Consider the following 16,540-nt stretch of genomic DNA (forward strand, 5'->3'; position numbering starts at 1 on the left):
GCTACCAAACCTCCAGTTCAAACAGATTGGACATCTATCCTTGTCATGAAAGCCAATGAGCTGAAGGTCAAAAAAGCCTACTTTACACACTGTCTGCTGCTGGTGGTAATGGATGGTGACATCATGAAATCGTGTACCAGAGCACTCTGGATTTTCAAAAGGGCAGCACTTTGGCCAAGAAATGCTGGAGTAGCTTTGGGAGGAATGTGAATGCCCAAGTGTCAAGTGCCAGAGCCCTGACTTGAAAGTACATCTCTGAGGAGTCCCTGGAATGGCAGCCTACCTATATTCCCTAATTTAATTTGACCTTGAGTTTGGTGGAGCCAGCAAAGAGGTGTCAAGAATATCCCCAAAGGTGTGTTTTTCTTCTGCTGGCACTTCAGTGAAGACAGGATGAAGTTTGTTATTTGAGAATGTATTCATTAAGGTTTTTCAACAATTTCATTGTTTGATGTTATAAAGAACAATGAGTAAACATTATATGGAAAACTGGATCCCAGTTCCTATGGAGAGTTAGCAATTTTATTTCTAAATGTAAAGCAGTTCTTAAGTGCTCTAAAGACAGAACACCACCTTTCTAGCCATGAGCCCCACTTTCCATATTTTGGTCAGTTGGACTTGAGTTGGTCACCTTCTGGTATCCAAGTTTTCGTGATTTATATTCCAGGTTAGCCAGTTAAATTTTTTTATATAGCAGAATGCCGTCCTTGTTAAGAGTTGTTTTGTTCATGCCAACTCCAAAGGGGTTGGCAGAAAAATACTCTTTCCAGAGAGCTTGAATTTTTACAACACAGTATGCTGATTTAATGTGTAACGTAAGTATGTTGTTGATATATGGGGGAACAATAAGAGAAAAATGTCACAATAAGTGACATCCTAGATCAGAGCAACTCCAATGCTTTTTTTTTTTTAACATATCTTTTGGCGCTCATTTGCATCATACATAAAATTATACGTATTTTCATTGCATTATTATTCCTGTTTTAATTAATCTTATTGTATTATTATTATTCATCACTGTTGTTTATGAGTTTATTCTGTAGTTTAAGCAACTTCATCAACTTGATTTAGCACCTACTTGACAGCAAAAACACAAGTGAAAGATATTTCAATGATTATTTATTGATTTATTTATTTTAATTTTGGTATCAAGGGGTTAAAGTCAAAGGCCATGCTTCAAATTTAAACAACCACACAACCAGTATAAATGTTGTAGAATTCGCAAACATTGGTGGGAAAACTCGGCAGTACAAAAGATTGAATAATATACCTAAAGATTCTTAATGGCTCATTTTATTCCGTGCTTCATTTGTTAATTTCTAACACAATTTCTAATAAATGGGTAATTCCTCCAGTGCTCAACATTCCCGATAATAGTGGGCGTGGAGGAAGAACAAAGAGGGCAGGTACTTGCATAATCAGGCAAGGTGTAATGTCACACAATGACCAATTTCAAAACCTACCGTTTGCAGAACCAAAAATAAAAAATAAAAAATATAACACACTTGAACTAGAGAATTCCAAATTTTGACCTATCTAACGCATAAAACAGTTCAAAATACTGGAAAATGACGTTAGTGCCTCTTAAAAGCACCACTGAAATATCTACGGCAGCCACAAACAGACAAAAAGCAATCGCAAGTATCTCCTTTTCAGAATTGAACCTTCTAGCAATACCATCTCAGTTACTAAGCAAACAATTGTTTTTTTTCGTTTGTTTTAGTTTTTTTTTTTAGTCAGGAAATCATAACTGTGGATAGTATCTTAATATGTGTTTCTATGCAATTTTCATTACTACGGTCACACTGTGGGTCAGTTCAGATTTCTTTGCTGATATGTGATATATCTGATATTTTCATGCTGTATGAACACTCCCATGCCGATCTTTTCACATCCGACCTGGGCGTCCTTTATATGTGGACGTGACGATGTGTCACTGTGCATATGTGTGGGACGTCAGAGAAGCCTTCACTTCACACTGCGAGCTGCATACGTTTGCACAATATGAACGGCTACTCAAAATTATCGTAACTAACAAAAAAATTCGAATTGGGCATCACACCCTGCGTTCTGGAAGTAGCATTACTGGAGGCAGAGAAACTACAGGCTACCAAGTAAGCACCATTCCTACGTGACCATCAAAAACCACAGCATGTGATATCTTGCTCAATCACTCAGACAGAGTGATATCATCAGACTGAGGCAAGATGTATTGATTTCTGATTCTGGACAAAGACAGCAGTACCCCAATATTACTCACCCACTGACAGTTTAGCTGGCGATATAAAACACTTGATATACTTTGGAATTCTGCCATTCTGCACTTTTGATAAATTACTTTGTTCAAGCCTTAGTGTTAGTTTGGATATGCACATGCAGTTATATGGGGTGTCGACTCCAGGCGCAATACTAAAGTGAAGAGTGTGGTGCCTCTCTTCCTCTGAAATGTTTGCGATTATCTGATTTTTGCTTAACAAATTGATTTAAAATCCTTGTGATGTACCTGCCATTATTTCACTGAAATAGAGGAACGTGTACCTTCTTTGTCAAGGTTCTCATTATAAAGCTGCTGAGAGTGAAGGTAAACGTTGCACTTCGCCAGCAGAATCCAGTGAGCACGGCCAGCTTGTTAGATGTCTTCCCTGTGAAGCTCTTGAGAAACTGCCAAGGTGCAAAACGTATTTAACACATTGATTGAACTGAGTCAGAAGATATGACATGCAAAAAGATTTTAAGTTGTCAATTTATGGGCCTGAAATAACAAATGAATGATCACAATTTGATCAAGATTCCGGCTGTCAGCCGAGCCTTGTCCAATCCAACAGTTTGCTAGGTTCCTTGGGATGTTATGTTATGAACCTATTCCTCAATCCTGTTTGTTCATCCTCCCCAACTCTTAATTTTTCCTATGAAAAAAAACATTATATGGGGGAATTATGTCATAGACTAGCCATACTTTTTAATTCTACCAATGTGATATTACCAATAATTTGTTTGTTTTTTTATTTACGGCTTTCCAGTGAAGTTTGTAACTTGATTCAACAACGACAAAATAGGTCACACATAACATTTTCACCCTCATAATAATTTCTCACCGAAAAAAATATACTTTTAAAAGTGGACTCCGCTTTAAAAGACCTGTTTGGTAATTCTGGTTTCACGTGAAATTTTACACGATGTACTTACACGATATGGGCCCCAACATGACCAGTTTAGTCATTAAATTTGAAGATGCACTGTGTAAACATAACAGCAAGCGCTAAAAAAATATAATCCGGAATGTGTAAGGTTATTTCAGATTACTTGGAAACATTTTTGTGCGAGAGAGCACCGTTGAAAACATCGATACATGAATAGCGCACCACACGAATGCTACTTTTAGATCATGACGTCACATCGTAAAGCGGAAGTGGGATATTATAGACATGCCCTTGCATACAAACCATTATATTTCTGCTTGTTTTCTCCGGTAATCTTTAAAAAACGAACATGCCGATCAAGCACTGCTGATATGGAGCTTGTAGAAACGACTCTAGACATTACGACATATGAAGGATGTTTTCTTCATACGTCTCCCGAAACCAAAAACTCGGAGGAAAAAATGTGAAGAGCGGATCAATTTGCGTGGACGTTTAACGCCAACAAGGTGAAGCCATTCCCATTTTATATGCACTAAATTTTGTTGGGTTGGCATGGACGTTCAGAGGACAAAGAGGTAAGCCATTTTGATATTTTTTTACCTATTTTTTATCGTGGCATTTTGCCATGCTGCTTGTCTGACAAGAATTACCTGAAAAGAATTCAAATGGTATCTGACTGCCATTTTTTTTGTTTTAATCTTCCACAAAAACACACACACACACACGTAGAGGACGAACCCTCTATTCATCCTATCTTGATTTGTCGTCATTCAATTCAACCAATCTGAGCAGCGAATTAAGGCAATTTCTAGCCAATCACAGATAAGGGGGGGCGGGGCGAGTAGCCGGCCATTGGGTACTACGATTGGATAGGGATTGCTTCGGTTACAGAAATGGCGATTGAGCGGCTCTTTCGTTGCTAATTCAAATTGGAATGGATATCTGTGTTTTTTTGTGCTCTTTAGCTGCTGTAGTTACCTCTTCAAGCATGACTGTTGATTTCACTGCTCATCTTGACATCAATGCTCATGTTTATCAGTGCATATGTTATGTTTACGCTGAAGCACTTTAGTTGAATAAATGCACGCAGAACTGTACCATTGTTTTTTGTTTGTCTTAAAGATTTCACGATGAACTACCACTTGTGACTTCAGTGACAGAAAATATTTCAGTGCACAGATGTAGTAATGTACGGGTAATAACGCCACTGTTCAGGCAAAATTTACAGTACGTTGAAGAAGTGTGCCCTCCCCCCAAAAATGTAATTCCCCCCTGTAATTTCTTTCTGCAGCCGGGTCTGCTGCCCCTGTTACCTTTTCTGTTATAAGAAAAAAAACAAAAAACAACTTTAGTAAGAGGGAAGTGTAAATAGATATAATTAAGAATTGTTATTAATGAAAAAATTTAAAGTGTTCATTGGCTGTTAATGAATAGCATTTGCGATCGCTACACAAAAAATAGCAATGTAAATTGCCCAAAAGAACGGTCAGAGACGTAAGACAACCAGAGGATATAATACATAAGATAGACAGGGCATATGGTGGTAAAGGATAGATTGTTGAATCAGGAGAATGTCATTGTCAGTGGCGTAAGAAAAAGGTGTAGATAAAAACGTTAAGGATAGGCTTAGGTCGGCTCGTTTCTTTCTTTTTCTTCTTTTTCAGCCCTCGACAATCAAGCCATCTCTTTAACTGAATATTTGTTTGTTCTTCCACATCTTTACCAATGAATTTGGCACCAGGGACATCATTTTCGGACAGAATTGGTAGGTTTAGCTCTGTAAACATCTCCTTTGTACACTATTTCCATTAATTTATTATTATGAACAAACGGGAGCTTGTCCCTACCTTAGCAACAGTGGCTAACGTCATGAATATTAATGAGCGGAAGTGACGTTTTGCGTGCGGTACGCCATTGTCAGGGCGCCATTGTTAGCGAACGCTATTGCGCATGTGCAAAACCACTACTTGTTCAATCGCTCTTGTCAACTTTTGAATTATTCACAAAATAAATCTCAAACCACTACTGTTTTCTCTCCAAAAATAAATTACTTTCTCCGCTATATAATACTAGTATACTAGCACTACAAAGTAACAATAAGGAATTGTTTGTGTGTGATTTAGTAATAAGACACACGAGGGGAGTGTTGCGCAGTGATGACTACTCTGAGGGGCATGATGTGCTCATTAAAATGGTGCATTGACGTTACCACGGAAATGTTACAGTGATTTTAATTTTGTATATTTTTTTTGCTATTGTTCTGTTATTAAGCTTTTCTTTAAAACTGATAGTTCAAATGTTTTTAATAAGTTAAAATTAATGAATTAACTTCTTAACTGGAGGACTATTGCACATTTTGTGCACACTTTTGTCCAAAACTCCACGGTGTTCACAAATGTCCGATAACACTCTAAGGCACCACTACCCCCACTTCCCTCCACGCCGGAGGTGATTAGGGGACGCTGAACTATCCCAAAGACGCCGCTTTGGACACTCCCTGTGGCCGGAGGACGCCGCGCTCTGAAGTCCATCAGGAGCTCTATTGAAAAGTACCGAGATCCCACGTTTGAGTTCGGAGATTTCCACTTTCACGCAGCCGGGACGGGCTGATAGACGCTCCGGTTTTGAGGAATCATCTTCACGGTGCTACTTTCTCCCCCAGTGGACTGGAAGAGTGTAAGCAACTTTTGAAGAGTTAATAGGTAAGTTTTGCAGTTGTTTTTTTGTTCGACACAAATATGGTTTGTGTTGGCGTTGTTAATTTGCTGCAATTTTGGATAGTTTTCCGAAACGTTTGCTTTCACGACTCATTCATTCTTTTCCACTTAGCCGTCGAGGGGTTGGTGAAGTTTTATTTTTCTTTGTATTGTACAGTATATGAATGACTGGAATGTATGGGAAAACGAGTGCAATATTTCGCAGTTTAGTAACTTTTGTTACTTGGCTTTGCGTCTCGAGTTAATTGACTTCATCTGGCGTCTTTGTGTGTGGTGAGATGGCCCACTGACTTAGGAGATGATATCAAGCATTAAAGCTTTCTATATCACCCCTGACCCGAACGCGACAACTATTTATGGCATTACGAAACTTTAAACAGCAGTTCACGCTGTAAACGAGACAAACTTATTCTAAACTGTGAAAAGTAAACAACCAGCAAGCACTTTTAAAGGGATTGCAATCTGATCTGTGGATAAACGAGGCTCAGTTCCACTCAGAAAGGGATCAATGATATCTTAAGATGGTTAAATTGACTGAGAGCAGGCCTATTGACCCAAGTTTTAAGAGATCTTTTTGGAATAAACCAATTCTGGACATGGAATGCTTCCTTACGTCACCTCCTCTCTGCATGTTTAACAAAATGCACTGAGCCGAATTACAGTCTACACAAAGTTACTACATTCCAGACTACAGGAAATGGAATGTCATGTACTGTTTTAAATGATCATTTTAGGAGGGTGCCAGAAAAAATACTCTAGTAGTGTGTATTGATCAGTAATGAAAAGCCTGCAAAAAAATGTAATTGTCATTAGCCTTATCACAGTCCCATCTGTTTCAATAGCTACTTTTCTTCTAATGTGACCTACAACAAAACATTAGTCCTTTACATTCAAAGTGTTTGAATTCCGTATCTTAAGTCAACTGAAATCTTACAAAACCAAGTTTTGGTACATTTTTGACCTTCGTCTGTTGACTTCCAACCCCAGCAAGTCAAATATGAACTTTTTACTTGTCAAACAATGTAGTTGATCATGTGAAAAATGTGGGTCTATATTTTTGCTTGACAAATCATTTATGACGTGTTGCTTCATTTTCAGTGGTCTTGTTTTAAGTTGCTAGTGCGTCAATAAATGTGCATGAAGAACTTTTCGAGAATGCAACCCATTGAGTGGTTATGCTGTTCGATTGTGCATACAAACTTCAAAGTTCAACGACCATGTTATCAGCCAGATTTATGTGAATTGTTATTTTACTGTTGATACTTCCTTGCCAACCAACCCAAGCAGCTTGGTGTTGTGAGGCGTGGCTCCTGTTGGCACTGGTGCATCAACAAAGGTGCAGGTGCTCATCTGTAGCTCCATACTGTCTGTTCACTTTCAATCTCAAAGACTTGATTTTCACTGCAAGTGAGTGCTCATTTGATGCTTTCAACCAATACATCCATATACATTTTCAAGTGACACTGATGGAACAACATCATTCTACAAGTGGTTTGAGAGAGACAAATAGATATACAATAGAATGTGTTTATTGTCATTGCACAGGTACAAATCGACGTTTCCATTGACAAGACTAGGGCACCATCATGCCAAAATTGGGATCTCACAATCAACAGTGTTGAAGTTTTAAGAGCAGTTACTTCGGCCATTGGCAAAATTGTTAAAAACAAATGTACTGTTTTTAAAGATAGCATGTTTACATTGCTTTATTTTTAATCTTTTACTGTAGTTAATATTTATATGAAGTTTTGTTTTTTAACTGTTTTTAACGCAGATGGCACTTTGCATATTTTAATGACTTCATGCTCATTTTAACTGGATATATTTCATATGCAGTTGCTTTACATTAACACATAAAATACTTCACAGATCTGTTATTTTCATTTGGAGGATAAGTTTCACAGTCATGATGCATATTTGTTAATATTGTGCCACATAAGTGCAAAACATACCTAGCATTTTGTCCATTGGATATGCACCGTTAATCATCTTTCATGAAATGGCCTTTATGAACGGATGGTTTCTGTAAAACCACACCAACCTATAAATTGGATTTTCTTTTATACAAAACATAATGCTGTCACCGGCATTGCTGTTTTATCTCAGCATTTTCCATCCTCTAAGCTCCTCCCCCCACTGCTTGCTGTCTTTAGTTTTAGTGATATGCTGTCTAAATCTGCTGTCTGAATTGGACAACTGCCGCCTCGTCTTATAGGTGAAACCAACCTAGTGCACTTGTGCTGATCCTGCTAATGCAAAGCAGTCAGGGGAACCTTTTGAGGTGTATTAAATCGCTCATACAGCAGAAGACTGCAAACCTTTCGGCAGTGTTGTTAATCTTACTGAAAAAAAGTAATTAATTATAGTTACACATTACTTCTCCCAAAAAGTAATTGCGTTAGTAACTCAATTACCTGAATGTAAGAGTAATTAGTTACTTGGCAAAGTAATTGGTGATAATTATTTCTTTTTTTTTTTCCCTCAAAAAAAAAAAAAAAAAAAAAAAACATTGGCCACATTATGTGAAGTTTTTTATGAAGGTATTTGGTAAAACTGGCCCGAGCCCAATTCTTTACCCTAATTTACCCTTTACCCTGAATCAACTGTTAAAAGTTGTTAAAATTGCTCCCATTATTGCATTAGTTCCCTTCTCTCTACCTTCGACATATGAAAGTTTTAAAACTGTTTCATCATTTAAAGATAGATTCAAGTCAAGATTTTGCCGATTTAGAAGTATTTTAGATAAAATGTTACTTGGGTTCGCTGGGAAGGTTCTCTTCAACAGAGCCGTCCTAAAAAGTACTGCTTTAAGATGGCGCTGTCTACTAACGCATTTAGTGCTATGTCTGTCATTTTGCATCTAGTTATATCTATATACAGTACATATGATATCTACCATGTCTACAATATCTACCATAACATGCGGGCGTAGTTTGTAGGCTATCGGCTACAACATGTATTATTGGAGCTACCTAGCATCGCGTTTGCTCAGCGTCACAACTTTCTAGCCTCTTCCCCACTCCTGCTCTGCTCTGTCGTCTCGGTGAGTCCGTCTCCCTCAGACTTTTCGACCAATATAGTAACGCATAGTAACGCATGCCTTTCCATCCTCAGTAACGGTAACGGCGTTGCCATGATGAGAAAAGTAATTAATTAGATTACCCACTACTGAAAAAAATAACGCCGTTAGTAACGCCGTTATATTGTAACGCCGTTATTAACAACACTGCCTTTCGGGATGTACATGTGATTTAGCTCTACTTTTTAACTGATGATGATTTCTGATTTTGACCACTGAATTGGGGGGGGGGGGGGGGGGGGGGGTAAAAGTCATTTTATACTGTAGTAGAAGTCAACTGAGACAGAGGTCAACTTTTTATTTTTATTTTTTCCCCGAATCTGTGTTCCTCACCATGGAATGCAAATCTTTTGCCCTATGAGATCTAAAGTTTGCCGGATTCCAAATTTTCCAACTAGAAATTATTTTTACAAGGTGTTGTTTTAATAACAAGTCAAGTTGTTACAGTTCACTATATCCTCTTTGCCCTTGATATACTGTATATGATCTCAACAGTAGTAGTTTATTGTGCTGAATAAGAAGTTGCTTGCAGTAGTTCTGCATAACTTACTGTAGAAAACGAACAACTAATCTGATTTAAAGAAAACAAATCTATGCCAAGGCTTCACAGGATAAATGTTTCTACAAGCTACTGGACAATAAGTTGGTGTGATGTTGGATGAAATCTTAAGAAAAAGTCAGTAAAAGATAAAGTTGTTGAAGATGAAAGTGTAAATTGTACCACGGCGGTACATAGCCATTAGCCACCCACATAATTTTTCTTCTATTTGATGAATCGATGCTGTTTTCAGTAGAAAACTCTTTCAAAAATATTCGGCAGATGTACGGTAGGATTATTAAAAAAGTCATTGTTTCATGGTTATAGAGGGCACTGCTAAAAGGTTTTCCTGTATTATGTATTGTAATTACCGAAGTGTGTGCACAGTTGACAAATAATGTATGATTCTAACATTGTAGCAGACTTATTATAATTAGGGAAGTCCCGATCTGATTATGTGATCGGAATTCTGGCTGTTCATGCCATTTTTCAGAGGATCAGAATCACATGAAAAAGATTGGGTTTTTAATTGAAAATATATATTTGGTTTCCTGGTTCATGCTGGTACAGCCTTTCATCCTGCCTCCTGCTTCTTTTCTTGGCCACCAGTCCAGCTGGCGTTTGGCAGTTAAAGTTAACGATGATTGACAGGTTTGTAGCTTTGATCTGTTTAATGAATGCTCGGTAGCTCTACAATCAAAGGCACAAATGTGTTATCGTATCATCATGTGTTAATCATCGTTTAGTCAATCTTCGTTGTCGAGAGGCTGTTCTCTGCAGCATGAGCATCAAAGTGTGAGTGAATTTAAGTGGACTCTCATATGAATTATATGAATGTTATGGAAAGTGATTAAAAGTATGGCGTTAAAGGTGATGCAATGAAAAATGTGGGTGCGCCTACATTTTGTGCTGGTGCACTTTAAGAAAAAAGCTAGGCGCACCAGTACAGCCAATGCAATATACTATATATATATATATATATATATATATATATATATATATATATATATATATATATATATATATATATATATATATCGCAATGTTGACCCCACCCCAATATCATTCAGGCCTAATTTATATATATTTATCAGTATTTTATTTTTTTTAATTTTAAGAGCTAAAAAGTAACAAAATAATCCAGAAATACAATGGCATTGCCAAACGATACAAAAATATATACTTTTTATGCTCCGCAACACTCCCGGAAAAAGCGTAAGTAGTACTGTAAAAAGTACAGTCTTGTAACATGTTTGGAACTTTTGTTCAAAGAAATACAACAACAAAACTTTTTTTTTTTTTTTGTTTTTTTTTTGTCCAGTATTGAATGGGGACTCTGTATCGGCAGATTCTAGAAATCAGGTGACTCGGGTGCAAAAATATGCTATCAGGACATCAACTAATTATAAAACTCAGTAATATTTTTGGTTCTGTTTTTAGATATGAGTCGTGCCATTATTTAAGAAGGTGATTGGAGGTTTTATATTGAATAAACCTGACCTCATGAATGAGTGTTTGCGGATATTAAATTCCTGATGAACCTAACACAAACAAATCCTGCTTTGGCTTGTTTCCCATTGACATTTTCAGAGGCAACTGGCAAAACAAAGAAGGGGTAAATAGGGACTTTGACAATTGCGGGATTCCTTTTAGATTTTTTTTTGTTTTTGTCATGGAATATATCGAACAATAGTTCCCATCAGTCACCAGATCCCTCTTTTTAATTTTTTTAAAAAATTTCTATTATTAAGATTGTTTTCCTGTCTAATTATTGAACTGTTGTTAGAGCTTTTATTACCTAGCATATGCTTTATCCAGTCTACCATCTAAATAGAAATGATCAGTGTTTATATTTGAAACACTAAATTGTCTACATTTTAATCACGTTATATTACAATTTGAAAAGGTTTAACGAGAAGTCTAGTTGTCCACCAAGTGTCTTTGTGTGCAAACATGTATGGTAGTCTTTCAATCAAACATTTAGATCTATAGCTCACTGGAGTTGATTACTCTTGATTCCAGGTCACTTTTCTTGCGGTGTACCAGTTTAAACCTCTGTCCTCTTGTGTCCTGACCTGCTCTACTGCACAGCTATGAAGTGACACTGCTCCATTAAGGAGAATTTGAATCCCCCTGTTCTGCCAAACCGTGATATTGTGGCTTGTCTACCAACCATGGCATGACCAACATCTTTGGGATATTTTTGGACTTGATTTTTAATCATCCTTGACTTGGACATAGATGCTGCTTTGTTTTCAAACAACAGCTACAGGGGTAAAAAGATGCAAATCTGTCTGAATAGCTCAGTAGTACCATTTCTCACAGAGCAAGCAATTATACCTGTAGATCATGAGCTCGCATTGTTTGTGTTGGACTTAAACAGCTACTAACATATTTCCTAAGATACACATGTAGAAAATATCAGAAACATCCCTCAGGATGAGGCAGTTCAATGTAGAGAATCATAAACAATAGCAGGATGGAATACAATGTGGTCATCTACGACCACAGTTCTAGGTTAAACAAAAAAAAGGCACAGCAGTGAGTTATTTCTTTTGTAAATAATAAATGCACTTTTAATGGTGCGTTGCCATGTTGCCTTGGCAGATTTGATCCGGCCGTGCTATCTGGGTCACAAAGCATGTGTCATACTAATGTTGGTGAAATCTCAGGTAAAGCTCATCCATCATATCAGATTTTCCCTGATTAAAATCTGTATTAGTTTGAAATTTGACCATGTGATACATACAATGTAGATAGGCGATAAAATCCAAGAGAGTTGTGCTATTTAACTGACATTTGATCCTGCTGTGGGACTACTGGGTGAAGTGTGGTAGTGGTTGTAAAATGAGGACTGATACAAGTCATAAAATGCTGTATGTATTTTAAATTACATAGTAAATTATAAAAGTACAAGATATTTACTGGAGTTGAGAGCGCTATATGGTGTCTAGGAACTCAAGTCGCTTAACAACAGACAGCAGTTTAGCATATGGTGTACCGTTCTCCAAAATAGAGGCTTCCAAGTTGAAGTTTACTGTACAGCAGACTAGGAGTATTGCACTTTAAAACGACCCATAATGCAAATGTCAAAAATGGGCTCATACAGCTAGTATGATTTAGGCATTTTTAAATCTTCAAGCAATAAGCACATTACCATGAGTGACAATATAGCAATACATAAAGACATGCTTTTTTTTTTTTTTTAATCCTTTGATTGAGTAACATCGATAAATGGATTGTAAAAGTTATCGTAGTGCAGCTAACTTGACAGTTTTACAGTTTTCAAAGTAGCATTTATGGGTGTGACATCTTAGGCACCCCACAATTCGATTCGATTATGATTCAGGGCGCTACGATTCGATTATTGATGATGATGATCAAGGATATCATGATTATCACGATTATCGATGCATCGTACATTACTAATTAATAAAGTAGCCTAACAAATGTATGTCCATTATTTATTTAAAATATCCTAATGATTCAACAGGAATGGTGGAAAAATGCCCATAATACTAAAAGCTGCCCTTAAACTTGTAATAAAGTGCAAAAACATTAATCATTTTAAAGGCAGTACTTATTTCTCTCAACATCACAATTAAATTTGCACTGGTGGAATGAATTCCACAATTTCTGGAAATAAAGTGTCTTTAGAAATAAGACTTCTTTTAACCAATATACTTTGTTTTCACAGATTTCTGTACTATTTCGCATGTATGTAGTGTTACCGCTGTACTTAATCCTGGTTTTAAACGTTCTGAGTCTGGAGTAACTTATGTACACCACCAAACAACGCACAAACAAGCGAAGTCGCTAATTGGCATAACACTCGGCGCTAACTAGTAACATCTCAAAAACGACAATAAAGGCTAAACAGTACAAGAGGGTTCGTGTACCCCCTCTGATAGACAGGCACGGGACTTAGCAAAACACTAGGGACTTTTTCCAATTAACACGACTTGAACCTACTGCTGGACAACTGAAAGACGAGGAGCAACGATCTCTCTTCCCCTCTCGCTCTAAAAATAACTTGTGCACAGAGTGCGACCGCCGGGTCCCTGCCTGTCTCATACACAATTTCTTTTCCAGTGTTTTGAAAAAGAATAAATCTCTCGCTCAGTAACTGGCAGCATCTATCATAACGTTGTGCGTGCGTCCGTTAAAGCTGTCCGGGCAGCAGACGTGTCTTGAATTTCGTTCCGTTATGAGCGGCTGTCATAAAGTTATTCGGGAAAATCATTGTTTTTGAACATTTATTAATTGTAATCGAATTGTTACTTGTCGAATCGCAATGCATCTAATAATCGATTTTTTTTGGGGCACTCCCTTAGTAGCATTAGTTTTGTATCATTCACATTTATTGATTATTTATGTGTGCCTGTGTGGGGGGGTGTTTACATATATATTTCAAGAAGTAGTTTCTGAGTTCACAATTTCAGTTATTCAGTCGGCCTTTTAGTAAATGAGTTTGAATTTTGTTTAAAAAGAAAAGAACAAAGAATTCTATGGTTGGGCCTCGACCACTCGGCAGTCTCCTGAGTTTAATCACGGCTGTCAGGTCTTCTCTTCTCTTTGGAGGCAGTCCAGCAGTTAGCAGCAGCCTCCAACTCTTATTGATGGGATTGTGCCACTGGCTGCCTCTAAGTTACCTCTTATATCTAGAGTGTGTGTGGCTACTGGCAAAGGACCTAAGACCTTGAGGGTGGCAAAAGAGGCAAGACTTTTGTCAAAATGGTCACCATGTTTTTGCTGAAGTCATACGGTCTTGTTTGTACACATCTACAGGTATGTGTGTCTACAGCTCATTGCATGGTGCAGGTCTATGAAATTCTTAACAGATCATAAAGCTCGGACAGTTTGAAATGGGGGGAGGGATGTGTGTTGTCATCACTGTTAGAATAAAATGATGACATCCGGCAAGGAATTTACAAGATGGTCAACTGTCGGACTGCTTAAGATGGCAGTAGCAGCCATCAATTTTGATATCTTGACATTCAGTGAGATACAGTTCTGTAGAAGTAGGAATCTAACAAAAATGACGCGTTGGTGTGATGAAAAACTTTTTCAAGGTTATGGCAATTTGAAAAACTTGTTCCTTAGCTAATTGTCAAATCTGGTCCCCATAATAATAAGCCATTTTAGAGCATATTGAATGACAAGAGACCCCTGAGCGCTTCTGATTTACCTCATGCTCCTAGTTGAACGTCTCCGTATTGTTTTTAATTTGTTTTCCTCAATCATCGCATCATATTTTCTCCTGATTGCGACACACACCTATTCGTTTCTGATCTTCATGTATTCATACACTGGCTATGTTTAGATTGACAAACTGTCCTTAATCTGATCAGTTTTCAGTTTAAAATTAACATGAACACTGTTTTCATGGACACTAAAAATATTGATCCAATTAGGTTTTAAAGGGGAATTTCAGAATTTTTGACATTAGTCTTAATCATCGAGTTAGCCGGGGTTTAATTAGTCGGTGGAGTTTGTTTCAACAAATTCTGTGCAGTTAGTTAGTTGTTTGATAGTTTCAGGGCTTCGAAGTGGCTAAGCTAGCGCGAGTCAAGGGGGTTTGCTATCATGCCTATAAAAACAACATATGCACGCATAAGAATCATCGATGACCCATTCAATCAATGGTGTTGGCTATGTTTTTTAGGATGAAGTTATTAAAACTTACCATTGCAAGTTAAATAACTGTAGAAGGAAAAGAAACATTTGTAATCCAGCAGCTCTGCAGGGAACAGGCTGCCTAAGGCAAGCAGGATGGAGTGACGTCACATCGTTTTTTTTCACAGCTGATTTTCTTATTGGGAACAAAAGGGCCCTCTCATCCCCCAAATCAATCACCCTGATGTACTTTACTGTTTACTTTTTGACCACGACATGGCTTCGTTTGAAGAACAGCTACAGTACATCTGTTAAGTTTTTTTATTGGCATGCTAGCAAACCTCATTGACCCGCGGTAGCTTAGCCACTCCGGAGCCCTGAAACTAACAATAACTAACAAACGACACGGAATTTGTTGAAACCAAGTCTACCGACTAATTCAACCCCTGCTAACTCGAAAATTAAGCCTAATGTCCAAAAATCTGAACTTCCCCTTTAACTGTTTTTGCATCAGACCACCCCCATTAAATCTATCAACAAATTTAAAATCTTTTAATATCTCCGGCAACGTGTTCGTCTCGAATACAGACCAGTTTACTCTTGCGCAAATTGCGCCTACCTAGTCTTCCGCTGGCTATGCTTCTACTTGCAGATTTCATGCGCGCCAATCAGATTATCAATCAGTTTAAACCACCCGTCTCATTCGGAAAAGAATCTTGATCAGAATAGGCTGGATCGGGTTAGAATATTACAAATAAGGTGTGTACATGAGGAATTTTTATTCCCATCAGGCTTTTAATCAGAATATAAATGTCCATGTAAATATAGCCACTGTGTGTCAGGTGCCAAAACAACCCCAAATAAAGTATGAATGCATACAATGATGGCAACTTTCTTGTGTTTCTTTCTTGTGTATTTTGATTTTAATGTTGATGATGATGATGATGATGACAATGACAATAAATAAATACAAAAAAATTCAATTCAACTTGGTTCCCAATTGATGAAAATGAAGGTCAATGGCTGTGAATGATCTAACAGGATGTCTTTGGAAGTACAAGAAACAAAGGCAACAACCTCAGTGTCTTATTTTTAGAAACTGTGCAGTTTTGTCTCCTTGCATCTTTCAAGGCTTACTACTTACTGCCATGCAGCTTCTTGTTGGACTAATAACATTAGGCCCTGGAGGGTAACAGAAGCCAGGGAAAAAGTGAAGAGGAAGTCTACACGGAGCCAATTTTTTTTTTCCTTCCAAGAACTAGGGCTGTTTCTAAGTTACTGCTTGTTTGACAGCCAAACGGAGTTATGTGTTGGAAACTATTTCGGGTTTTTGGTCAAAGCCTAATGTAATCTGTTCTGAGTCATTTCATTACCTGCATTGGATGCCTGCGTTTTCTGAATTAGCCCCTCAGATTGATTTTAAGGCCTGTCTCATAGTTTCCTCCTGAAT

At 37.5% G+C, this 16,540-nt stretch overlaps 1 protein-coding gene across 4 annotated transcripts in view; it reads left to right on the forward strand.

Annotated features, from left to right (window-relative positions):
* Positions 1 to 5,557: 5,557 nt before the first annotated feature.
* The window catches only part of myo1b (myosin IB), a 75,538-nt gene continuing 64,555 nt past the window's right edge, over positions 5,558 to 16,540 (forward strand). For 2 of the 4 annotated variants that reach the window (XM_057851938.1, XM_057851939.1), the window contains exon 1: positions 5,558 to 5,842. The gene's annotated coding sequence lies outside the window, so the exon portion shown is untranslated. The remainder of the gene's footprint in view (positions 5,843 to 16,540) is intronic. The other 2 variants (XM_057851941.1, XM_057851942.1) reach the window with 1 other exon arrangement.

This window comes from Corythoichthys intestinalis, chromosome 12 (genome assembly GCF_030265065.1).
Source record: "Corythoichthys intestinalis isolate RoL2023-P3 chromosome 12, ASM3026506v1, whole genome shotgun sequence".
Taxonomy (NCBI): Eukaryota; Metazoa; Chordata; class Actinopteri; order Syngnathiformes; family Syngnathidae; genus Corythoichthys; species Corythoichthys intestinalis.